Source organism: Saccostrea echinata, unplaced genomic scaffold, assembly GCF_033153115.1.
Source record: "Saccostrea echinata isolate AGI-Se365-2 ecotype Australia unplaced genomic scaffold, CSIRO_AGI_Sech_v1 ptg000014l, whole genome shotgun sequence".
Lineage (NCBI taxonomy): Eukaryota > Metazoa > Mollusca > Bivalvia > Ostreida > Ostreidae > Saccostrea > Saccostrea echinata.
This window is the reverse complement of record NW_026889763.1, coordinates 9598984-9625582: the sequence shown is the minus strand read 5'-3', so window position 1 is coordinate 9625582 and position 26599 is coordinate 9598984. Positions and strand designations below refer to the sequence as shown.

Genomic DNA, 26599 nt, shown 5'->3' with positions numbered 1-26599 from the left:
GTCTGTTTTCAAACCCAACTAGATAAGTGAAACTAGTCAAGAAGCTTTAAATTATGAAAAAAAGGTATCAGAAAATTCATTTAAACAAACACTTCATTGTGTGTTATTAACAACCATTACGTTAACACACACACTCTCTGTGTGTGTAGTGTGTGTGTGTGCGCGTGTGTGTGTGTGTGGAGAGAGAGAGAGAGAGAGAGAGAGAGAGAGAGAGAGAGAGAGAGTATTCAGTGTCTACAAGTGAATTTCCATTTTTTCTCCGCAGCATCATGGTAAATCAACTGTATACGTTTCCCCCAAGATAAGTCCTGCAACAAATTAACAATATTTCATACAGTTCTTTTGATTTATTTAAGTTTCTGATAGAATAAGCTATTTTCATAAAAAACGAATATACAATTACTCAAAATTATTGAATACCTCTAAAAAGAGCTTAAGGGTTATGTAAGTGAAAAAAATGCATGGAGACCCGGATTAATCGTGACATACAAATGTTAATGAATGTTTGATTTTAGTGACTGGCGTCGTTCATAAAAATGTCAACGCGACCCTCATTATTACTGTTGGTTCAGATAGGGAAAAACAATCCTAGTTAATTATTTTTAACTACAGTGTATCTTGTCAATTCTGATTCTTTTGGCCTTGCAGAGATACTGTAAATGTGTAGAGTGCATCCCCAGATTATGGGAGATAACTATTTCTCACTATCTAGATCTGCTATGTTGACAATTGTAATTAAGAGTATGAATTGGTTCAATGATAAATATTTGTAAGCTATTGCATTTTATCAAAAAATATTAAGAAAGGAGCATTGTATATTTTATTTGTTATGTAATACTCTGTATGATTTTCCTCCTCCAGTGTGTTTTGCTTTTGAAATAATTCCTTAATTTTCATACGATTGTAATTAAAACACTGCTAATTCGAAATAATTCCGATATATAAACATTTATATACCGGTATACATTGTAAAAATTCAGTATGTTTGCTTAAAACAGTCTCAGTCGGAAAGATGTACACTGTATATGAAAAAGGTGAAGATAACGAACAGTGATTGATCTAAAAAAAAGTCTACAAACAATACACATCTCTGAACAGGGCAAAAAATATGGACCTTCGGAAATTCTAGAGGTGGGATCAGGTGCATAGAAGGAGTAAGCATCCCCGGTCGACCGGTCAAACCCGCCGTAAGCCCAAAGTATTGCTACAAATCTACAAAATTGATTACAGGTAGACGGAATATTCTGTGGTCAAAATTAGTATAAAAACAAAGACCTAACAATTGGTACATGTATGAAAAACGTCAGCCAAAATACGGCCAAATTATAGATTACATTTGCTAACAAGGTCATTATAAAGAGCATAGAATTTACGAAATGCTGACTTGAAACGAGATAGTTGAAATTTCTGTATTTGATTAATATAATTACTTCAACATTTCTTAAAAAAGAAATAAGATAACCGTACATACTAATTAAAACGATAATGAATCATACAGCAGGTGTGACCGGTCGACAGGGAATGCTTACTCCTCCGAGGCACCTGATCCAACCTCTGGAATTTCTAGTGGTTCGTGTTTATGCCCTGTTCACAGATTTGTATTCTTTGTAGGTTTTTGAGATCAATCACTGTTTGTTATCTTCACCTATTTCATACATGTACGAGGGTTGTTCGAAAGTTGATGGACTTTTGTCATAACTATTTTACTTAACTTCATTTTATATCCAAATTTGGTAGACATGATTTTAACAATAAACTGAAATGATTTGTATCAAAGATTTCAAAATTATCATGTTATTATTTGATATAATATCATATTGTTTAAACTTATTAAAAATTTAAAATTGCTAAAATGGGGTCAAGGTGCAGGTAAAAATATAGTAATTTACAAACAATACACAAAATAAATGGTGCAGAAAAAAGACGTTTCAATGAGGAATTGTAACATCTTTTCATATTCTTACTAAATACATGTATGTTGCTTCGTTGAAAAGAAATCAATTTCGGAAGAAAGGTTGACATCACTGAAAAAAGACACCGTAGAAGCCATGGAGCAGCAACTAGCGATACAATTTTGTGTTGCTTCAAGGAAACTCCCGGATAAAATCTGAAAATGCTGGAGGAAGCAGGAAATATAAGTGAACTGTGCACCAGTTGTGTGTAAATGGCACGGTTGGTTTATGAGTGGTAGAGACTGTATCACACGATGGATCAGTGCAAATCTGATCCAAAAAGTTAGTAACGTCATAGAAAGAAATGGGCGCTTCACTGTTCCGGTAAAAAAATTCAAACAACGAACACAAATGTTAGCAAAGTAAACTCCTACTGGTAAAAAACATTTTACTGAGAGGGTAAGGCACCATTGCTGTATTCAAGGAGAGTAATTTTTGAGAAACTGATTACGCTAATGTTTAAATTTGACGTCAAGTGTGCTCCATGGTAGCAAAACATGTTGAAACATGATTTTCATTTGTTCATATGGAACTTAACAAATAAACAAAATAAATATTTTTACATATGATAATGTGCTGATCTTGTAAATATTTTAAGGAGAAAGATAAGATACATTAATTTATATATGCTTACAGAAATATTAGATTCACTGAAAATAGCAGAGTGTCCATTTTAAAGTTAAAAGTAATGACGATGGTCGAAGAGATCCACACAGACAGAGAGAAAAGTGTCGTCCACGTTTAATCAGAGAACACGTTGCTAAAGACAGCCTTGACAATACTTGTCTCTTTGTTTGTCAATCTATTTGTCCGTCTGTCTGTCTGTCACAAGCCACTAGTATCAAGCCCTTAATTAGATTAGGTGAGTGTATTGTTTCTCATGACCTGGATTTTTAAAAAAAAGATTTTTCACTCAAGGTCTTATCTTAAAGGTCAAGGTCAATAAAAAGTAAAATGTGTAGGGTCATGATTGTGTAAGCTTTGATTGTATTGTTTGTAATTACACATGTTTATTATTGTTTTTTCAAGACAGTTTGTCTTAACCAGTGGTCAGAAATATAATTACAGAAATTTGAAGCGTGATAAACAAATTATTTAAAACGCTCCTTTATAACAAAGGTTTATCAAAGTCAAATCTATACTTTAACAGACTGTTTAATGCCTCATCAAAGTTAACAATCATTCAGAGAATGTTTTTAAGACAGTGTCAGAATCTCTGATTAATAAAATTTTCGGTAAACTTTGTCAAGAACATAACTGGATCATCTCTCAAACAGAAGAAAGGATTCCATGAAATGACTTTTATTCTGTATCTCCAAAACTTGCATATTGATAAAGATATGAAATTTCAGTTATTTTGAAAGAAGGCTCATTTTCCCAAAGGGTTGCAGAACTGCTCACAGCATGTTAGGTGCTTGAGGACAGAGCGAAGTTGGTAGGGTTACGTAAAGGGTAAGTCATAACATTAGAGAATATACATACAGAAAATCCAGACCTTTTTAAGGACGACAGAGGTCATTAAAATTGTAAAGGTATATCAGTCTCTCACCTGTGTTAAAATTAAGATGTAACTCGATTTGAGAACAAACGTAAATAAAGTGTATATTGTCTTATCTTGAATGTTTTTTGTTATGATGCATTTCTTTCCCACTTTTTGGATAACATTGATATATTTCATCTCCATAAATCTACTATATAAATAGTGCACGTTTTTTAGGGTAACAGTTGAAATTGACACCCCAAGGAAAACCATTGTCAACCGACGCGTCAGCGGAGGTTGACAATGGTTTTCCGAGGGGTGTCAATTTCAACTGTTACCCTAAAAAACGTGCACTATTTATTTTATTATACTGAATGTCTTATTGATTTCGGATATCATACAAAAAATTCGGAGATCGTCGTTAAGTTCACGCTTAGAAAGCTTTCACACTCCCCACTTCTATTTTTTCAATAAGAAAGCTTCGGAAAAGATTTACCAACCTCTTTCTTGTTTGTTTGCTACTCAAAAAGTCCTTTATCATCTAAAGTTTGCACTCGCAAGGATGTTTCGTCTGTCGTTTGTTGTTTTCAAGTAAGCTACATCGGACGCAAGCTTTTATTGACGTTGTTTATTCGACTTCTTTCAAACGCACAACCGACGTTTTGAGAATTCTACGGTGAACCGTACGCGCATCATTTGAACGCATGTGATATTTTCGTAATGTTACCCGTTGTCAAGTGTGTTGCTAATGCTGAGGGTAACATTACGGATTGTTAAATGCCTCTAAACCAATCAGATTTTAGTATTTAACATGAAAGTATAATAAATCAAAATAACACCTAGACAAACATACTTTCTTCTCCTGTCTCTTCCTGCTTTTTTTCTCTCTCTCATTTTCTTTTTGAAAAAAATATTAAGAAAGTTGAAAACATCATGTAAAATTTGAAATACCCTTTAGGTATTATATTAAAACAGATAATGCGGAAACAATTAAATCTCAGTTTGAAAGAGAACCAGATATGGGGTTGATCTTTGCCACATAGTGATTGGAAACATACAGATTGATAGTATGAAATCAGTAATTGTAAGATGATGTCTGACTCAGATCTTAATCCTATATATATTTAATGCGATCTGCTCCTATCAAGAAACTTCTTATATGAAAATAAGAGAACTTAGATGTTTGAAATGCATGTAAATGCATAATAGAATGTATAAGTTTTGCAATAAGTACATGCAAACATTGCATTATTTAAATGCAAACGTGAAGGAGTGACCTTTTTTTCCTTTCGCTGTTCGTCGCAAGAAAATCCTTCATAAAAATGATATACCTTAGATGTAATATGATGATCTTGAATATAAATAGCGATACGTCATAACTAAAAAATATAAAATATAAATTTGGCTCCTTTAAGAATTACTTCATCAGGAAAATTATCACTTATTTAGATGTGTATGTATGCATAGCTGCGACAAAGATTGTAAACAAAGGTTTCATGAATATTTATCATTGAAAGCCCTTGAGTATCCAAGGCATACATAAAACTGTTTAAAGAATTAAATGAAGCTAGATTGAAGAATACGCATTTTTTGTTGCATGAAACCTGTCTTTAACTCTGTTCATACCCGAAACCTATTGATTCCACATATGCTTTGCTTCAGTATACAGTAAAGACTGTCGAGGTCGTCAAACTGCAATTCAGTTAAATAAATGTAATCTCCACTTTTCTCAGGACATCTTGAGGTTTTTATTTCTTAATTTTCAGAATCACCATATCTTTGACTAAGAAGGAAAAATACATACAAGTATTTTTTTAATTGTTACATGTAGATATACGCGAAGTTGCAGGCATTATCACTCTTACATGCACAGGTTAATACCGGTATATTATTAATCAAGTGTTGGAGTATAGCCAATTAATTTGTGAGATAAATCTAAATTAGATATATTTGAATTTTAAAAAAACCCAATAATTACTAATTTACATACACAGACTGTTAAATGAAATACCTTTTTTGGTAGGAATAATGCAACTGAAAAAAGGGTAATGGGATTCTTTGAGGAAAATTCTTTTTTGGTCGTTATAAAATTAGGTCTTTTTGCAGAAAGACAAAGCCTAAAATCCAATGAGCAATGCAGCCAGATTTCAGCCTACAGTTGTAGGTCATGTCAGGAACAGCAGGTAATTTGACGAATAAATAACAAAGAAAATAAACCTTTCACCACCAAATTAAAATGGACAGCTTAATCCTCCGGTTTGGGTAGTCTATCAAACATATGATATTGGGCATTGACTTTTTTTTTTCAACAAAGATACATGTACATACATTGTATATGCTATCAAGGCCAGAAATACGGCTTACTTCTGTTTTAAAAACAACATGATTGACATCAATGGTGATAGTGAACCAGTTGTTTGATATGTTATTTATATTGAATTAGAGGACAAAATAAAATTAATTCCAAATCGCTATGTGGCGTGTCACCGCATCACTTGTTCAGAAGTCAAACTTGTCAGTATTTAATTGTAATTTTTCATATTCCTTAATTGTGGTCTGTTGTTTGTGCTCATTGTGGGAAAATTCAAATATGAATCTTCATAAAAACCTAATTTTTCATCATGGAATCGAATGTAATTGGAGAATTACTGTATATTTCTAAAGAGACAGTTCCGTTTGAGTTGTTAATACTTGTTAATTAATCAAAAACAAATTTCAATTTTTTTTATACAATTTGCAAAACATATCATTCTTGCATTCAATACTAGTTATTTAACATTCGTCAATTACAAACGCTATAAATAAATATAGATTGAAAAACTTCAGGAAAAAAGTTTATATCAGTTAATGTAACATATGACAGGAAAAATAACAGTAGTGTAGAACTACTATCAAAATCCCGTGGAAACTTAATGTGGAATGCATGAAAGCCTTTTTCGTGCTTTCGTGTTCCGCGAAGGTGTGATTTTATTCTAACGGAGTTCCAGTCATTTCATCTTTGTACAAAAATAAACCATACATGTAGCTCTTAAACTCAATAAAAATTGATCAGGAAAAAAATTATCCTCTCACTGTCCGCCAAAAAAGGGAAAAAGGATTACATGAATTTTCTGCACTGAAGAGAAAAAGAATAGCTTAAAAAAGAGAGAAAATTAAAAAAAGAAAGTCCCGTCAATATAAATTCCATATTGCTGTGATATTTGTTAATGTTGCCTGATCAAAATAAAATTTATAAAGTAAATCTAATTTATAACGAAATATGAAGGACACATATGTGACTAGACTTAACGGCGAATACATTGTATGTACATATTTATATTATATTTATTTTAAAATAAAATTTAAAAAAGTGGATTGATTTGGGGATAAAAATAAATGCAGTGTAGATACATGAATATGCATGTAGAAAATTGAAATTAAGTAGTTACTAGGATTTTTTGTTGAATCGCAATTCAGTTATGAAATATATGTCAATATATTTAATGCATTTAAAAGTCACGATTTCAGATACTCTCAATTTTTACTTTTTTTTTTTAAATTAAAATAATTTTATTTTTATTTACGTGTTCGTAAATGTATGTGGAAATAAATTAAAATGTTCAACAAAATTTATATTCAAATATAATTTACAGACAATACGATCTTTTTCAATAGGAAATGTAGCTCAAAGAAATTAAGGGAAAAAGAATTACAGAAGTTCTAATATGAAGCCTTTTCCCCATTTTAGCGTCAATCGACCTTCATTGTAATGATAACATTAGAACATGGCCCTGACACAATGAGCAAGCAAAAGAAAGGCATTGTCTACCTTTTAACTACCCCAAAGAGGGGGCCGGCAAACACAATGCAGTTCTACAAAGTTCAGGAATTAGCGTATACACCGTTCTCCCTACAGAGCCATTTTGCCATAACCTTGGTAAATGAAGGGATGCTTAACGATTTATTGGAAAACTTGAACTACCTTTCAAATATCGCGAGCAGACATCAACACTGTTGATAAGCAAAGGTTACCCTAATTCACAGAGAGAGAGAGAGAGAGAGAGAGAGAGAGAGAGAGAATTTCTCCAACATTTATTGTTGAGATAGTGAGAAATTCGCACGTATTTATGTCATCACAAAATGTCACATGAATTAAAAAGCAAGAAAAAATACCTCATAGAGTATAAAACATAATACAATAAAAGTTATTGAACAGTTATCTTCATTATTCTGAAATAGATAATATACACTGTTGACAGATTTATGCTCAATGAAATCACCAAGCTGTGGCTGTAAGCAGTAATGAAGAAGACTGTAATCCGAATTTATATTACTTCTAAATGATGAGTAATTTCAGAAAATAACTAATGATATCCGTATTATACAGCTGTATTGAGAGGGATATGGCTAATAGAGGTAGCTAGATTTGCTTAATTTTGTTTTCTAAAAAATTAATATTGCTAAGCTGTTTTGTTTTTGTTTGTTTCTTTTTTTTGTTTTGTTTGGTTTTGTTTTGTTTTTTTGAAGAAATAGAAAAGTCCGTAGAGGGACAGAATTAAAATACTGCAATACTATAAATGATGGAAAATCAGGTTGTAATTGGAAAGATGTTAATATACGTCATAAAATTGCGAATTCTTACACTCTTTAGTTGTAAGTTATTTGATCCGAACGAAAAATACGAAAGTAAAAGCTTAAAAATACAAATCGTAATAAATACATAAAATATCATTCTTTATTTTTTTTTTTCATATTTTCAACATATTTCAGTATAAAATTACAAATAATTTCACGATAGAAAATGGAAGACTATTTAGATAAATTTATTATCTTTATTTTTTCTTCATACATGCAGGAATACAGTTTAAAAATATATTAAAATTAATTCAAGAAAAGATTTCTTGTTGCATATTATTCTATAAATTAATAAAAATTATTAATTGATTTTCTAATCGAAATGATACTTCTCTTCATACTGAAAAAAAATATGATATTTCTAAAGCTAGAATAATTTTTCTACTATAAGCAGGGAAGACTTACGCGGCTTTTAATTAAGCTATTGTTAATTTCGCTCTCTTGTAAATATTATTTCGTGTTGTGTTTTTTTATGTTTTTTTTTAAATTTCTCTCTAGCAAAGCACTTCGGACAGATTAGATATTTTCTATGTTTGCGGGTTATATGAAAAAGATATTTTAATTGAAATCAGGTTCTATAAAATAATGAGCTGAGGAAATAAAGGAAATATTTCACATTGAAATTGAATAAAAAATTTATGTCATTGTAAGCTGCGGAATAGTGTCAGAATCCAATTATAGCACTACCCTGACAAATTCTATGAAATTACAATTCTGTCGTAAAATTGTTAAATTTACACCGACTATTCCCAATTTTGTATCTGTGCTGTGAATTTTACAAGGTGATAATAGAAAATTTGCTTTATTTAGGGACATAAATCGCACGAAATTTGCCAGCAGCGACGACGAATGGCGAAACTGTACAATACTGCTTAAAAGTAGATGATATAACAATATCACGTTCATTTGATGAAAACCCGCTCTAATGTGTAGACAAGGGGAAAAAAGGAGGGAAAATAAGAACAGCTTTACAACAGTCATTGTAGAAAAGGCAGTTTCAAAATAATTAAATAATTTGCTTGGTCTGCTGAATTTTTAAGTTTAATTCGAGACACTGTTAAAAACCTCTTTTCCAACATAAATAAGAAAAATTGTGTGGGGTCGGGTTGATTTACGACACCATTTATCGAGAGGGAAAACTCGCTAGTTTACTTAAATATACAAAGGAATAAATCTTTTTGAAAAATAATGCACATAGTTGACACGGATTAACATATTCACAAAATTTAACAACAATTCAGTATATTCAGGTATTTTGGAGAAAGTATTTTGGCAATAGAGGTGGTTAATTATGGCGTCCATTTGCCTACTCGTCGCCGTGTGTAATAGCCCAGATATGAATTATGATATAACCTCACACATTGAAAAAAACTCACATAATGCCAAATGTGTTAAAATTAACAAAGAAATATTAGCTTTTTTCGCAGGTTAACTGTTGTTTAAGAAACAGTAAAAGGTCACAAAAAAGTTTACAAGATTAATCAAAAAATATATACAGAGTAGGAAAAAAACTTTAAGAAAAACACACTTTTATATATATTTCAAAGATAAATCGAAAGAATCAATAGATGAAAAAAAATGAAATATTTAAAAAGTAAAAAAAAAAATAATGATAAAAGAATAGCAATTTAAATTTCACTTTGTTGTGCCTAATTCTTTAAAAAATTGAATTTTAGATCTACAGCTTATTATCGGCAAGATCTATAGTGTTAAGCGGGAGATAACTCGTACAGGAGTGATATGTACTATATGGCGAATGATTTAAGTTTTAATGATATGATTAATTTTTAATATGGAATCACAAATTACACTGTACAAGAAAATAATATAATATTCTTCACCATTAAAAATTTTTGATAATTGTAAATCAATTCTAAGATGAATCAAAAAGGAAACTTATCATTAAGATTCGTTTATAGTGCATCAGATAAACCAAATAAAACTAAAATCGGAGGCGAATAATAAATACATCTAGATAAATAAAAAATAAATCGACTCGCCCACAATGTGACAAAAAGCATAATGAATAAATAAATAAATAAATAAATAAATAAAAATTTTAAAAAACCCCATAAATAATAAATAAAATAAAAATTAAATAAATAATTTAAAATAAATCAATAAATAAATAAGAAATACATAAATAAACAAACGAACCAGAAATTTGATAATGAGTTTCGTAAAATGCTAAAAAAAATAAAATGAAAGGAAGCTGAAATCTTATAAAGAAAAATGAATTTAAGAAAAATGCCAGTGAACGCTTCTTGGGACAAAGTTAGTCTGAATCAATAAAGAAAAATAGAAATTTTAAATATCCGATAACTTAATTGTTTTCGGAAAAAAGAGCAATATTGATATGCTCTTTGGCAACCAAGAATTTGAGAAGAATTTTTTTTGTTATATGTTTTATATACATAGGGTCTTTGAGACGTAAGAAATACACAATGTGATGTTAATGATAAAGAAAATAATTTATAAAAAAATTATATAGCAACTTATTCTATCATTTAGGGTATAAATAAGGGTATAGTATTGTGGAAAACTGTAAAATTTTATCCCCCTCTAACACTACTCTAATGGCATGAAAATGAATACAAGATATAAATACTGACACAAAAGTAATTATGTCTGGAAAAAGTATCAATATTTACCGAAAATTGAAATCTACGCAAAAAAATTCGTTTCAAAAATCTTCTTGGGCGTCCTAGCTTTTATCTCGTTATTTACGGGATGTTTTATGTTAAGTTTGCCCCCATCACTTAACAGATGAAAGAACCCCAAGTACTGACTAGTCTTAACAAATCTAAAGCAGGGGTCATAACCGCGGAATTTTGATGTTCAGTTTATGACCAAATTTTACCGATCGAGGTCGTAAAAATGTACAAAGATATTGCTGTAGGTTCGTTGCTATGTTGTCCAGGCCGATACGGGTCGATTTGGCAGCATCCCCGGGGGTCAACAATTCTAACATGTCTTGATTCTATCAAATTGAGAAAATTATCTTTAACATGTTACGAACCCCAGATTTCCCCTGTCAGAAAACCAAGTTTCTGTCTTGGAGACTTGTATTTGTTAAAAGTAAAAAAAAAAGAGAGAAAAGTTTTTTAGTTTTTCATGAGACAAGTATGTTATTTGTTGAAAGTATACATTACAATGTTGGATTCAATTTAATAATTGACCAGATATAAAAATATTGCTTCGATCTCTTTCATCTGAAAACATCAATGTGAAAATCAAAAGACCTCGCACCATTCCCGTATGTTTGACTTTCACCCTCGAATGCCAATAAACGACCGTTAAATTCGAGTAAAATACAAAACCCCGTAATTTTGTCGAGCTTATCAAACGTCAAAGAAGAAAATTAATTCGAGCTTTATACTTAAAAGTTCTATCAATTTTATTTTATTGAAACTTAACGACCAGATGTAAACACTTACTTGGCTCAACTGACTGAATGACCAGAGTAAACCTGGGACAAATAACAGCCTACGACAAAAGAGCAGCGACACCTTATCCTACTGCACATTGTGCTTTGTCTCTAGAAAAACAACAAATTGGAACTTACCAAGGGCACATCAATCTAGCCTGGCACTGTTTTAACACGAGTTGTTCCTCTTTGCACAGAAACACATGAAAGTGATGTAATAATCCTATGGCGGTTTATATGAAAACACAATTATAATCCAATTTCGACAACACATTACAGAGAAATCCTGACCGTAATTATGTTCCATGTTTATCTGTAAAGAAAATGAAAAAGAAAATGAAATGTTTCTTTAAAAGAGTAAATGTTTTAAAGATCTACAATATTTTATAAAATGTCCAAAAATTTCCAATATTTTACTGTTTTGTGCAAATCTTAGAGTATGAGATATTATATAAAATTACAATAACAATCATAGTCATATTTTCAAACATGGAAAGATATGCACTCTTACATTTTTTTTAAAGAATAGTCTTTTACAGTCTATCTGTAGGTGTAAAATTGATAAATTAAAGACATTTTGACGTACACGTTGAACAATTCAAATTTTGCTTTTACAAAATTCTTTAATAAGGATATGACATGTGATGGGGAAAAGAGGCAACAGTTTTCTGAAAGTGTCTCTACCACACGAAGACTAGACAATGTTAAGTGACAGATTTCTGTTTCCACAGAACTAATCGGGACAGCAAAAAAGGCTAGCAGACAGAGGTACAGTGTCAAAGTTGTCTGTCAAACGGAGGATCTAATTCATTTAATTGATTGATAAAAATGTCATTGAAGGAAATTGTCAGAGAAACGCTAGGGAGGGTCTGCTAGAGATGTACTTTGTCATTAAATAACATTCATTTTAATTTGTTAAATACAGGTCTATACGCCCACGCGTAAATCACCCTAGATTAATGAATGAATGACAAATCTATGTAGTTTGTGTCTTTGAGAGTGTTTAATCGTCAACAAAGAAATTCAGACATGTTGTATTTTTTTTTTAAATCTCTAAAGGACTGTATTCTGTAGTGGCCAGTATCTGCCCCCAAAATAAAACTTTGATGGAGAAATCTTTTATTATGTTCTAAACCAGGTGGATATTTGCAGACTTCAAAGCATTAAATATTTTTATCAACTATGACATCATTAGTTAGATATGACGTCAATAAAATGACGTAAATTCCAAATTGCAATGATTTTGAGAGAAAATAGTGTATTTTACGTCGGTATTTTGATTGGAAATTATCGAGCGCAGGTCTGCTCAGACTAGATCTTTTGATATAATGTGTAGAATGATAATATCAATGAAATATGTGAATTTGGTACCTGAGCAAGCTTGCGCTCTATAAATACTACAGTCAAATTTGAACAAACTCTGTGCATTTTGGCCTCTATTTTAAAAATAACGGAAATCCAAATAGTTTGTGACGTCACAGAGACAAGAAAAGCCAACTAATTTTTCCAATTTCATAATATATTGTCTTAATTTGGATTATTTTATACAATATATGCACTTTTGCTCATTTCAAGAGATTTTCAAAATTTGACTATTATGGGGGCAGGAATACGCCCTTACCGTATATAGTTCTTTAATACATTTAAAAAAAGAGTTTTTTCCTTCTCAATTCATCTTTTCCACAGTTGCAGAAAAATGGAAATGGAAAAACTGCCTGTTGCTTTCATTTTTTTTTTCAAATTCAATCAAAGAATTAACAAGTGGAACATTATCATTTCTACAAAAATATCTTGAATTAGCTTCACTGCTGTTATTTGTAAATTTTACCCACATAAATAATCGCATTGTAATTTATAACATTTTTCAACAGTGAAATACTTTGACAATTTACGATATCATCCTCCTAATTACAACTTGTTTCAAGTCATTAAAGAAAAACAATTGTCAGACACAGTACCTTGAGTATGTTAAGAAAATGTTTAGTTTTAACTTTACTACCTTTTTAACCTGAATTTCTTATGATATACTGGTTGCTTCAATTTCTGTGTTAGTCAATTTATCGCAATATTTTGTATTATTATTTGTATTTTATATACGGATTTATTTTCATGTTGTCTTAATCATAAAAAGTTAAAAATTCTGTAAACTTTAGACAAATCACAATTTAACATTTTTTATAGTGTCTTAAATATAGATATTTAAAATATGTCATAAACATGTAATTGTATATTTCTTACAGTTGCAACATTTTATGCTATTTATTTGATTCATTATACAGAATGTTACTTGTTGTTTTGAATTTTTATCGCATTAAACATCGGACAAAAATGCAAAAGTATGTTAATTTTGTAATTTTTATGCACAAAAATCTTATTTACATTATTCAAACTTGCTTTCATACAACAATTACACGAACAATCAAGTATATTTGATAATTTAAATGTCTTTTCAAATATATATATATATATATATATATTCTTTGCAGGAATATGATAATACATTGCAGACTAAATAATTCTAAAGACAAAATTGAGGATTTCTAAAGTAAAGGAGACTTTTGACGCAGCGCTAGCGCAAGTACATTAATATGTAGATTGTTTAGACTTGTATTTACTGAAAGGACAGCCATTTGCACTATTCATTTTAAGTCACACAGTTCCATCTATTTATATATTGCGAACAAATTACCAAAAAATGTACTTTTATTCCTGATTACTAACATTTGGATAGCGAACAATACCGTCCTCTTCAGTTTTCTGTTAAACATAGGAAGGTTAAGAAATTAAAAGAGCGGTATTTTGAAATGCTGGATAAATGTCTTTTTAAGATATTGCATCTAAAGTTACATTATACCCGTAAGTTGTCTATTAATGTAATTATGACTTTAAAAATAATAATAATAATAACAAAAAAAAGAAATCGATATAAATTATTTACAGGTAGGGCATTTAAACGATTGAGAGTTTTTTTTTTTGCTAAGTGTTTGAATTCTTATCATCATTTGAGATTTTTTTTTCTTTATACTTCGTGCGCTAACATATGTATGAACTAAAGTTTATTTTGTAAAGTTAAAAAATATATATAAACTATTTGTTTTTTGATTTATTATAGAGCCATGCTAGTCAGATTCTTTGATAATTATCCAAAAGTTCTTTTCATTTTTCAAATATTTAACTTTGAAATTCAAATGTTTCTTTTAAATAGAAATTAATTCTAATTTTTCATGTGATTCAAGGAAAAAAATATCTACTAACTTGTAGAAGAAATGATTTTTAAGAAGTAAAAGGTTTGCGGTTTTAAAATTCAGACGAGTTTATCGATCGCATGGATGATAGTTGACTTAAAAAAATACACAGAAATTCTTTTTGATTACTTTAAATTTTCTAAATTAAATCCGATATTGATCAATCAATAAATCACTAGCTCTGATTTAGAAAGGCCCTAGGAAAGTCAAATGATCGAATCATTCCCACGTTATGCCTTTAGAAGTTTTCCATTTTGGTAAAATATTTGAGGTCAATTGATTTAGGCCACACAAGAATTAATTTAGAGGTATTCGACGAAACCACCTAGGTTTTAACAAGTGAAGATATTGTTTGAAGTTATCATAATTTATTTTGCTTTTAAGCTCTCAATTACAAATATTTAACACTATCAAAGTATAAATTAAAGAAATCTCATTTGAAAAAGAAAGTACTCTTTAGATAATTTATTATGTACTTGATTAAAGCTCAGGTATTGTATAGTCAATTATATTATACAATAAATTTGCCGTAAAAAAACTACGATATCGTCCTTCGAAATACAACTTTATAGACTTCCACTCAGAACATACGCGCATTGGTTAATGACAAAGAAGTGCCGTAGAGAAATGTATCTGTAAGTAAAAATTCTGAAAATGTATAAGATCTTACCTAAAATGAAACACACGAGTTTATTAACTTACCTTTCTCTAACACCTTTCTCACTATAAACTGTACTTAATAAAAAGATCATCAAAATTCAACAATCGAAAAATGAGCAAATGTTTTATATTATACATAATCACATAATACAAAAAAGAAAACGATCAATTACCGCGTATTAATTATATTTTCAATATTCATGAGATAGGACGAAAAAGGAGTAAAAGTTATTCCTATTTCTTAATTCGAATAAGATAGGCGTAAATATTTAAAAAAAATTCTAACTAAGTACATATATGTAAATCACATGAAAAAAAATCTTTAAGAACATATCTTGAAAAAATGAAACTAATAGGATTTTATTTACATTTGAACATCAATGTTATTTACCAGATATACTAGTATTCTACAAGAAAATGCAGAAGTAATGCATACCTTTTTTCTTTGACTATTAGATTCTGCAAACATTAACTGTGAACTCAGTTCATAAAATAAGGTACAGTTTAAATTGACGAAATTATAATTCTTAAAATGGGGTCCATTATATTTTTCATGAGCAGAATTTAATTGTTTTTCCGGGATTTTATTATTTTGAGGACGCCATCTGCTCCGCTTTAACGCTCCATGCTTTGGATATTTGGCAGTGCATTTTGTATCAATAATATAAACAGCGTGATAGTATGAAGTACATTATTTTTTACAACATTTCTTAATTGCAAAGTCTAATAGAGGTTTTGTAGATATTCAAATTTTCTACTGTACCAAGTTTACAACACTATTTCTTGATCAGACAAACGGTCAAAAGAAATAAATTTATGCATGTTAAACTTTTATGAGTGTTGGGAGGGGTTTTAGGAACATATCTAACAAAGAGTGATATATGGGATATCCATTGAAAAATATTTCTAACATATCAATTGTTACTTGGATTCCACTTAAATTTTCCAAAACCCTATCTCATGTTTTGAAGTCATCATACAAATGAGAAAAGTCCACACAGCAAAAATAACTTTCAACAATAAAGAAAAGAATAAATTGTGAACTTTCGAAATATTTTCAATTAATTCATTGTTAAATTATTTCCTTTTATTACACAATCGGGAGTTGTAAATATTCAACATTTATTGCCATTTCAACAATTTGAATAGATTTGACTGGTAGTCGTAAAATGAATAATACGAACACACAGTAGAAAATTATGTTATTAAATCATTTCTTACTTGTAACACTAATCCATAGAAGTATACACGGTTTATACTGTGACGTAATATTATTCACGTGGAATTTAAAAATTCCTAGTATAATTTTCATAATTTCTATAAATAAACACCTACTGACACTAAAATATTACGAGGCGGGAGTGAAGTTAGATTTCTTTAATTCAAGGATTTCATGAATAACTTATAGTTTTATAACCGGTCATTATAGCCTAGTGGTAGGGTACTCGATTCGTTATAATTATTGTGATGCCCAGCTTCAATTCTCGTTCACCGCGCTACGTCAAACCTAAGACGTAAACGTTATTAGTGACTGTTCCTTCGCCAACAGCATTAGAAGTGAAAATTACGGCTCTTTCGGATGAGAATTAAAATCGAGGTCCCGTGTCACGGTAGACGTTGGCAAGATAAAGAACCCTCACTGCTCAGTGGCACTGAGTGCAGAGTAAAGGTCTTTTGAAGCCCTTCACCGGTATATGGTGACGTCTCTATATGAGTGAAAAATTCTCGAATGCGACGTTAAACAACATACATTAAATCAATACAGTATTATATGAATAAAAAAATTCAAGCTCCTGTACTCTTCTTATTCAAAAGTTAGAATTCTTTTAAAATTTTGATGCCAAAAAATGCAAAATTATGGAGTCGGACAATACATATTATGGGACATTGAAATGAATTGAAAACAAAACATTTGGAGGCCATCTAAGAAAGTAACTCCAAAATCGGAACCGTGATAAAATTATTTTCATGAATAAAGAATTTAGAAATGTTATTCATAGCATCGATTCATTATATACTGAGTTCAATGTATCATAATTGTAAATCTACGTCACAGGTTTTATAAGGTGTGCTTGGCTCGAAGCAGTTATCGACTAATAACGTACAAAATATGATGCCATACTTATATTGATTACCTTTAACCAAATAATTGGAGAATGTTTGCTATTGCAAGCAATAGCATAGGTTTTCTTTCTCCGTTTCCATGGATACAGCGGTCATTTTAAAATGTTGGATTTAAAACTTTTTTGTGGTTAGTACTATCATTAGTGTGAAGTTCCATTAAGATTAGCCATCTGCGAGACCGAGACTTCCTGTGGACAAAATGACACTGTAACCGGGACAATATAAATATGTCCCTGAACTTTGTTCTGGTTGACAAAAAACAAAAGAAAAAAAATAATACTAAATTTTACTCTTACTCAGAATTTACTTGAAGAAAAAATGAAATGTAAACAGCAACAATATTGTCTAATATAAATATTCTTTTCTTCAAAGAGATCCACTGATAAAATGTTTTTTTTTCGGTAGTGTAGTACTTAGAAAGAAAAATGGTGCATAATGAAGCATGTCATTTTTTAAATAACAACGTTTTCTTACGTCAGAAAGAGTAAATATGACATTACTGTCATGCATATTTGAAAAAAGAAATAGTGTATATATGTTTAAAATGTTTTCTGTGTAAGACTATTGTAGGGATATTTTGATATATTCACCTAGCAGAATTGTTGTGAGTCTACAATGGCTACCTGGATACTGTAATGTCTTTGCACAGCTATCAGAACTTATCTAGATATTTCCTCAGTTACTTCCATATTTCCTTGGCGGAAGTTTACCAGACTACTTTTTAGCTGCTCTAGAACGCCTGTGCAGTTCATTTGTCTGTGGTTGTGCGGCATTTTATCTCCGACATTAATCAGAATCACACCGGGGAACCATATAGGGAAAGATTTATATATCTTTGTGGTAGGTATGGCAGGCAATGCTGGATATGACTACAGCCTTCTGTGTAGGACACGCGCTGTAGTACAGACCCTGTTGATGTTTTGTTTATTACAGCTCTTTGATACTTATTCTTATAATGCATGAAGAATTATGTAAAGTAAATTATCATAAAACGTGGAATTTGAATATTCATATTATTCATATTTTATAATTTTACTCGTTGGACCGTATCCAAACTTTCAAAAAAATAATGTTTGCAATGTTGGTGGTATTGAAAATCGTCCGAGTTAAAGAAATAAAGTTGTCAGGAAGAACGACCAGAAAGTTAGAATTATTATAAAAGGACGGGCCCACACACATAAGAAATGAGTTAAACCCTGATTTAGGTGGCATAAAATTGCCCGAAGAACTTCTGTTAAAGTGAGATGGAATGGAGAAGGACCAACACAGGGAAAGTTTTCCGTTGTCAAAAATTCTTAAGTTAAATAATAAAGAAGTTAAAATATTTATTTTAAATTTTTATTACATGGATTAAAAAAATATTTAAAAAACATTATCGAGATTTTCTTTATATTAATTTCTTTTTAAGTTAATCAACTAATAAACTAACTTTTCTGCCCTGTTGCAATTGACAGACTCCTAACCTTTACCTGAAATGCGTCAAATTACAAGTTGTGTTAATTGTTCTTTAAAATCAATACAAAACCCCTTAAAACACATAAATTATTAGGTATTCATAACAACAACCGAGTTTTTTTTAAAATTCAAAAAGAAATCAAACTTTTTTATGCCATGATAGTAAAAATATTTCCAATGGTAATTTTGAGCCTCAATAATTAGCTATTGTTTTCACAGAAAAATTAAGATAACATATACTCACAGTTTAACATCGCCATCACTAAAAGGATATACAGAAAATGTTAGAGGATGTGTCGTTCACCACACATTTGGTCACATACCATGGAAATAATAAACGGTTGGAAATCTTTATTACAAATATCATCGTAAATAAAAAGAATGCGACAACCGTAGACTACACAGAATTTTCCCGGAATTTTATGATCTTAGTCTTCTGGCAAGATAGGGTTTTTATATCTATACCTCTTTCTTACATAATTGACTCGCCTCTGTATCCACATCTCTTTTCCATTTAATTATATTCCTCTCATAAAAAGAGAAGTGCACGTCGCCCCCGAAAAAAAAGTAAAGTTCATTACATTCATTTTATCAAAGACTCAGTTAAAATGTGCGTTGTTTTGATTAAAATCTGCATGTTCTAGTCATAAAATATACACTCTGTACCGTTTTGTTTGGCGGTTAGTTGTCCCATCATGGTAGGTACTTTACATTATAGACTGAACAATAAAAATTATGGAGAGAAGAAGGATCTTAATTCATTTAGCTGGCATAAAAAGATCCCAACATCATTTCTTGTTGTGTGAGAGAGTGCATACATTTCAAGTGTGCGTGCACATCCATTGAAGTTGTTGATGTGATTATTTGAAAAAAAATAACGTGACAGAGAGTCAATGAAAGGAGAATTGAGACCAGATTATTTTCAGTGGGGCTAAGACAAATCTTTAGTCAAATAAATCCTTGTTTCCATCTGTCTTTGAAAAACGTTATCAGTGCAAGGCGTCAACGTAGTTTTTTGAAAAATCGATCTATAGTTTACTTGCAAACCTGAATCTCAAAACCTTATCATGTTACCAGCTGAACAAAAGTACATCTCCAACAAAACATTTACTGTAACCTATATATGACTTTTAGATATTCTCAGAAAAATAGAGACAATGAAGATACATGCAGGAAACAGAAATCATGTTCAAAAGTTCACTCAAAAATACAAATTGTGAGCAGAGCAAAAACGGACCTCTGAAAACATCATGAGTAGGATAAGGTGCCATGGAAGAGTAAGCATCCCTGTCGAGCGGTCACACACATCGTGTGCCCCTTGTCATGATCGGGTAAATGGAGAAATCGTATACAATTCAGTATGATAATGTCAGTCTACATTCGACCTAATGGAGAATTGCATTTGCAAACAAGCTCATTGTATCGATCATAGAATTTGCAAAGTATTGACTTAAAGTGATTGATGATATACCATTTTATAATCAACTTAATTTTCAGTAGCCTGCCTCGTTTTGAAATTGTTCCTAGAATATTCTCATGTCTATCAGTCAACTGGGAGATATAAATCCCATATGCATAAACAAATAGAAAGATATCAATTTGGTAAAATCAATATTGATCAGTTTGGCTATCAGAAGTCTTTAAAATTACTTGTTTTGTTTAAGATTTTCATATATAATCGATTGTAAACATAATAGCATACATGTAGTCATTAAATAAATATTTACAGTAAAAGCTATAGGAAACAAAGGTCAAAGCTTCTGGGAAAAGCTATAGAATACAATGACAGAGACTTAAATGTACAAAGAAAATTATTTTCCTTGAAAGTCAAAAGAGTAATTTTTTTCGTTTGATGTTCACTGTGTGAAAAAAATACAAAGGAAAAAAGTTGAAAGACTGTAGGGTAAATTTCGACTTTTGCAATTCACACATCTAAGTTATCAAAACGTAGGGCTTATGCGACATGCCAAATTCAGCCCTTCCCTCTTTATATTGTAATGCTTTATTTGTTTTTTTCCCTTGAATTATGGGCTAGAAAGATTTTTTAAGCTTCCTGACTTTGTAATTTCTAATTTGTGAATTCATAAGTCAAGTGACAAAGGCTCAAGAGAGGATTACGACATCCTTCTGTCTATAGTCTTCTTTGCAATAAGTTTTATTTCATTTGAAAGTTGGATAATTAACATTAAAAAAATTCTAGTAGATAAATAATTTATTAATCATACTAAGCAGACCCTAGAAACAGATAACCTCCTAAATAAGAACACTGTAGTACAGATAAGTCCTTGACAATATTTAGTTGAAAGTAAATTATACAAACGCACAGTCATCATGTAGAGTGACCATCAGGAAATATCGAGATAAATGAAGTATGGGTTTAGGAAAGAAGTAAAAAAAAGTTCTGCTTAGATTGTGCATATGCATAAGATACTTTATCTTTCAAAAGTCTACCATGACAGTAAACATTTCACTCATTAAATGCATTTTTTATGGAAAATTTGGAATGAAATTTTTCTGGTGATTTTCATGTCTATATTTCAAATGTGTCAGTTTCTCTGCGTGGCCTTCAGGTAACTCAACTTTTAGCACTTTATCAGAGTTTCAAAATATTACATCAAAACAACTTAACTATTTTCTAACAGGATAACTATGGTAACGAGCAATAACATATTTCAGACATTGTATCATGGCTTTAAGAAAAAAAAATACATTTAACATATCAGGGACATATATACGCTAATTATATACGTCCCTGATAATTAAAAATTAATTATAATTGGAAAGGACATGAAAAATATCAGATGAAAGAAATCATTTTTAAATGTAAAATTTGAATTTATGTTGGACTGTTACATATAACCCAAAATAAAAATCTACACAGAGGGACTGTGTATTTTATAAATCTTAAGACTTGAGGTCAACAAACCGACAGTTGTAATTATAATAATTATATTCTAACCATCACTGAAATTCAAATGAAGTTTGATTTTCTACTTAATTTCTATAAATCCCCCCTTCTTCTAGTAACAAAACTAGTTTAAATGCAATGCACAACAGATTACATGTATAAAGATAAATAGAGGGTATTCAATGTTTTGTAGTTGGATATGGAATTCATTTCACGAATGAGAATGAATTTTTTGATATTTTCACTTGTGAAATGAACTCCATATCCAATTACAAAATATTGAATTTTCTGTTTATCACATTTTCTTTGATTTTTCCCTTAATTCGCCTCTGTCTTTGCGTAACACAGTGCCATAGGTTGTTATGTCATAGTTTAGCGGCTGAGACGTCATCGCTTAGAGATTGGAAACATTGAAAACATGGATTTCAAAAACCTTAGCCGGTTTAGCCTCTATCATGATAGTTTATTTATCCTCTTTTATTTTATAACAAGACAGAGAGTATTTTAACAAGACTCTTCGTGAATGAAAATCTTGAGTTTTGCCACACTTCTGATATTATTTCACATTGTGACAAATATCACTTTGATACTCTTTCTCACTGTGACAAAATATCACCCTTTATCCACAAATTAACTACAGTATATCGCTGTTGAAAATAAATCATTTAATAGCAAAGCACAAAATCTAGCAGATTACAGATTTTAGTATTCATTGGCTTGAATTTTTGATAATAAGAATAGGCTTCTATATAAGATAAAATTATTTACATTTTAATGTATGTACCGGACATTGCTTCAATGATTCTATCCTAAGTTTATCCTCCTAGAATAGATAGAATTATTATATGACACAGTCTTTTGTCTATCGAGTTTGAAATGAAAAAAAAAAACGTGTTTTACTACTATTCCAGTCAAGCATGAACTCTAATTGCTTATGACCTTTGTAAATTAAAAAAAAAGTTTTGCAGAAATACATAATACGTTAGTTACTTTCAGATGTGCCTGTACCTGACTGTTGCCGATATAGATCAGTTGCCATGTTTTTAAAAAAAAGTTTGACGAATTCTTTAATTGAGGCGTTCAAGAAATGCATTTATTGAGTGATTGTTACCTATTTGAAATTGCGCAAACATCCATGTTGTGGTTAATATTTGAGTCAATAGAGAAATCATATTCGTCCTAGTGGATTAAAGGTGAAGATCAATAATAGAATAGTGCAGAGGAACACTGATTCGAAAGAAAACAAAGGATCGAATCACAACAGAACATATTTTAAAAAAAATTAATATCGACGCACTGTTCAGTGTTCAAGCAAATAAGCTGCTCACTGACTATCTTTAACATAAACCTGTAGTGATTAAATGGGATGGCACATGCCTGTTTGCATGTAGATTAAATTTTAAGGAATTTGTTTAAACCGATCAGGCAAAAACGCGTTGTATTGATTACTAGTAAAGCATGGTTTGCTCAGATGTTCTTGAATTCTAGTTGATATACTGTATGACAACATCTCGTCCACACTGATAAAAGTCAATTAATCTAATACTTCCACGGTCACCGATCAACTAACACGTATTAGAAGTGAATTTTGTAAAGGTTCACATCCTAAATGCATTTCAATTTTGATTTTAACATTTCAGATCAAAACACAGCCAAAGCATCAAAGAAAAACGTAAAATGAAGGAATAATGCATCAATCAATGAAAATTGAAAGGGGATGCATCATAACAGTAATAGTATCTGGGAGACTGAGAATACAGGGAGCTTATTATAGTACAAATCAATAAGAAACACAGATAAGTATCAAAAGAAAGTTAAAGATAACATCTATCTGTATATTTAAAGCTCTTAATTCAGTCATAATTTTATTATATATATCAAGTAAAATGTTTGATGAAAGTATATATATTAAGTAAAATGTAATCTGAAAACTTAAAAACAAAAAGACTTACTATATGCACATAATCCGGGTATGGCTTAAAACGTACTGATCCTTTGTTAGTGTGCTCCGAACAGAATGATGCATTTCATTTCTCGGGGCATTGACGCAAACTTTCGAATTAAGATAATGAATAGGACACGTAATTTATTAAGTTTTGTTGATTTTATTGCAAGAAGTTCGTGGAGTGCGGGATAATAAAACAATAGTTAATTTCTATCAGTGGGGGCATAAAACTGGCAAAGTAATAATCAACCTGAAAATAAAACAACGGGAAAATAACAGTGTACCAGCACTGCAAGCAAAGGTGAGCACTTGGCATAATAAAAGAATAATCTCATCTATATAAAATAGGTCACAGAAAAAAAGATTCATTAGATTTTATTTAAGTTTTAGAAACATATGTGTTTTCCTGCTGTATCTATGACTTTGAAAAAGGACTACGACCTCCGCCATGTTGATTAATAATTCAGAAACAGCCTAAGTGCTGACTGAATTTACCGCCATCATGGCTGGGAGGTCACGGGGGAGCAGTGCTGTAGCGAAATTTATGAGTGTTATATCGTACTTATATGTTTCTTATGTATATGTGAATAATTGACCAATATCAGCTCTACTGGAAATTTTATGTGATTTATATATATATATATATATATATATATATATATATATATATATATATATATATATATATATATATATATATATATATATATATATATATATATATATATAGCCTAGTGATGTTCGAGCAGAAAAGTCTTTTCCTGCATTGCTGGGAGAGACAGTATCCGAAGGTCGTAGTTCAACCCCGCGCAGGGGCGTCAAAGGATAAGTTTGTATAGTAATTTCTGTGTGCCATTATTGTGTCCCCCTTTCTGCAAGTTCTTCTGTAAGACGGTCTACAGGAAAATTATGTAGGCAACAATTATTTTTACTTCAATTATTATTATTTATCAATTTTATTTATTCATTTCTACAACCAATATTTCAATGTATGAAAGTTTTGAAATGTTTTGTCTGTTTTGTTGAGTTTGAATCTAAGGTTTGACACGACTTCAAATATCAAATATCCATAAACCATAGAAACACCCTTCCCTTATTTTTTCTATAGAAATAAGAAGTGCACTACCTCAATCATATCAATAAATATTATCATTCTGGAGAAAGCATTTTCTGATTTTCTCGGGATCAACCATTAACAATGCAAAAATGTGAGTGTAATAAGGTGCACCCATTTCAAAACATTTGAAATACAGAATGCTTGAGGGCGATATTCATTGAAAACTAAAATAGGAATTTTATTTCATGAATGTTTAATAATGCATATATTAACCCTGTTTCTCATTCTGTTAAATTTTACCCAAATATATTCCTTTTACAGACAGTGACGATGAAATATAATCAAAATTTTACAAGGTCCTGCTACCCCGACTCGTTTATTGTCGTGTGCATCCTTGTCCCATTGTTGGGGTATATTTTTATTAGCATGTTTCTGTTTTGTAGTGGATTCTTTTAACTGTAGTTGCTAGTTATAATAACAGGTAAAGAGATTCAGATCCCATCCTTTGCTGCTTGTTTTATTTAAATCATAATTATGATCAATAATGATATATTGGTACTAGATTACTGTAAATCAGAAATATTCGCGAGTTTCGCAACCTTCTTTTATTCGCGAATATTTCTCATCTCGAACCAATTATTCACCTATATTTCTATGTAGAATGTTGCCCTAGTCGCGAAAAATAGTTGTCGCGGATGGATTCCAAACTGAAGTATCGTGAATAAAAGATGTAGCTAATAATAGTTGGTTTACAGTATACTATGGTGTTTATTTCTCACAATTGATACTATCCAAAAGACTTTGCTCTGTGCACTATCAAACTCTAAATCGAGACAGGTTACTGACGAATAGATTCAACTTTTCGCAAATTCTAGGGTTTTAATCTTGTTTTCAAATATAACCTTTTGTTCAGTCTAACTTGACTGACATTTTCCATATAAATATTTAGGCTTGTTTTCTTATTGATATGTCGATGGCTTACTCTTTCCCTGATCAAGACAAAGTGCTAACAGCTGGTGTGACCTGTTGACAAGGCTGCTTATTCCTGCATGGCATCTGATTCCACCTTTAATAGTTCCAGGGGATTGCATTTCCCCAGGGGATTGCATTTCCCCTGCTCTAAATTTACTAGGTGTATTGAATTTTTTCGGATTGATCACTTTTCTTTACCTTCACATAATCTTCTACACCGTCTGCCAAAACTCTTCACAGTATTCTTCAACTTTGAGAAAAAATATAAAATTTTTGAAAAGTCTAATAATTTACACATGATACTGTTAGGTCATTATTTACACACTGAATTGTCGACGGATTTTTCCGTTATTTCCCGATCATGACAAGGAGCACACGCCGGGTGTGACCGGTCGGGAGTGGATGCTCACTCCTTCACGGCACCTGATCCCACCATTGATGTTTTTTGAGGTCCGTGTTTGCTCTTCTCCCGATTTGTATTGTTTTAATGGACTTTGAGCTTTAACACTGTTCGTTATCTCCATATTTCATTACACAACATTTGAGAAAAAAATCCTTCAGAACATGCCATACACGAAATTTATCTACGGAAATGCCATCTGACTTAATTACATAATCAAATGGCAACGCCTATACGTACTGACATGCTAAGCGACTGTTATTATATATCTTCTTGACAAGGAGTGTATTTAACATCGAGATTTGTCTACATGTATCTCCTTAAAAACAACAAAACTCATGACTGATTCAGGTATCAGCA

The 26599-nt window shown here is 30.8% G+C and overlaps 2 protein-coding genes across 4 annotated transcripts in view; both read right to left on the bottom strand.

Annotated features, from left to right (window-relative positions):
- The window catches only part of LOC133187205 (coatomer subunit zeta-1-like), a 406408-nt gene that overhangs the window by 205818 nt on the left and 173991 nt on the right, over positions 1–26599 (bottom strand). The gene's annotated exons all lie outside the window — the stretch shown is intronic.
- The window catches only part of LOC133186728 (homeobox protein abdominal-B-like), a 123479-nt gene that overhangs the window by 82439 nt on the left and 14441 nt on the right, over positions 1–26599 (bottom strand). For 2 of the 3 annotated variants that reach the window (XM_061322005.1, XM_061322007.1), the window contains exon 2: positions 11612–11786. The gene's annotated coding sequence lies outside the window, so the exon portion shown is untranslated. Of the gene's footprint in view, positions 1–11611; positions 11787–19201; positions 19359–26599 lie in introns of those variants that run through there. The other variant, XM_061322006.1, reaches the window with a different exon arrangement.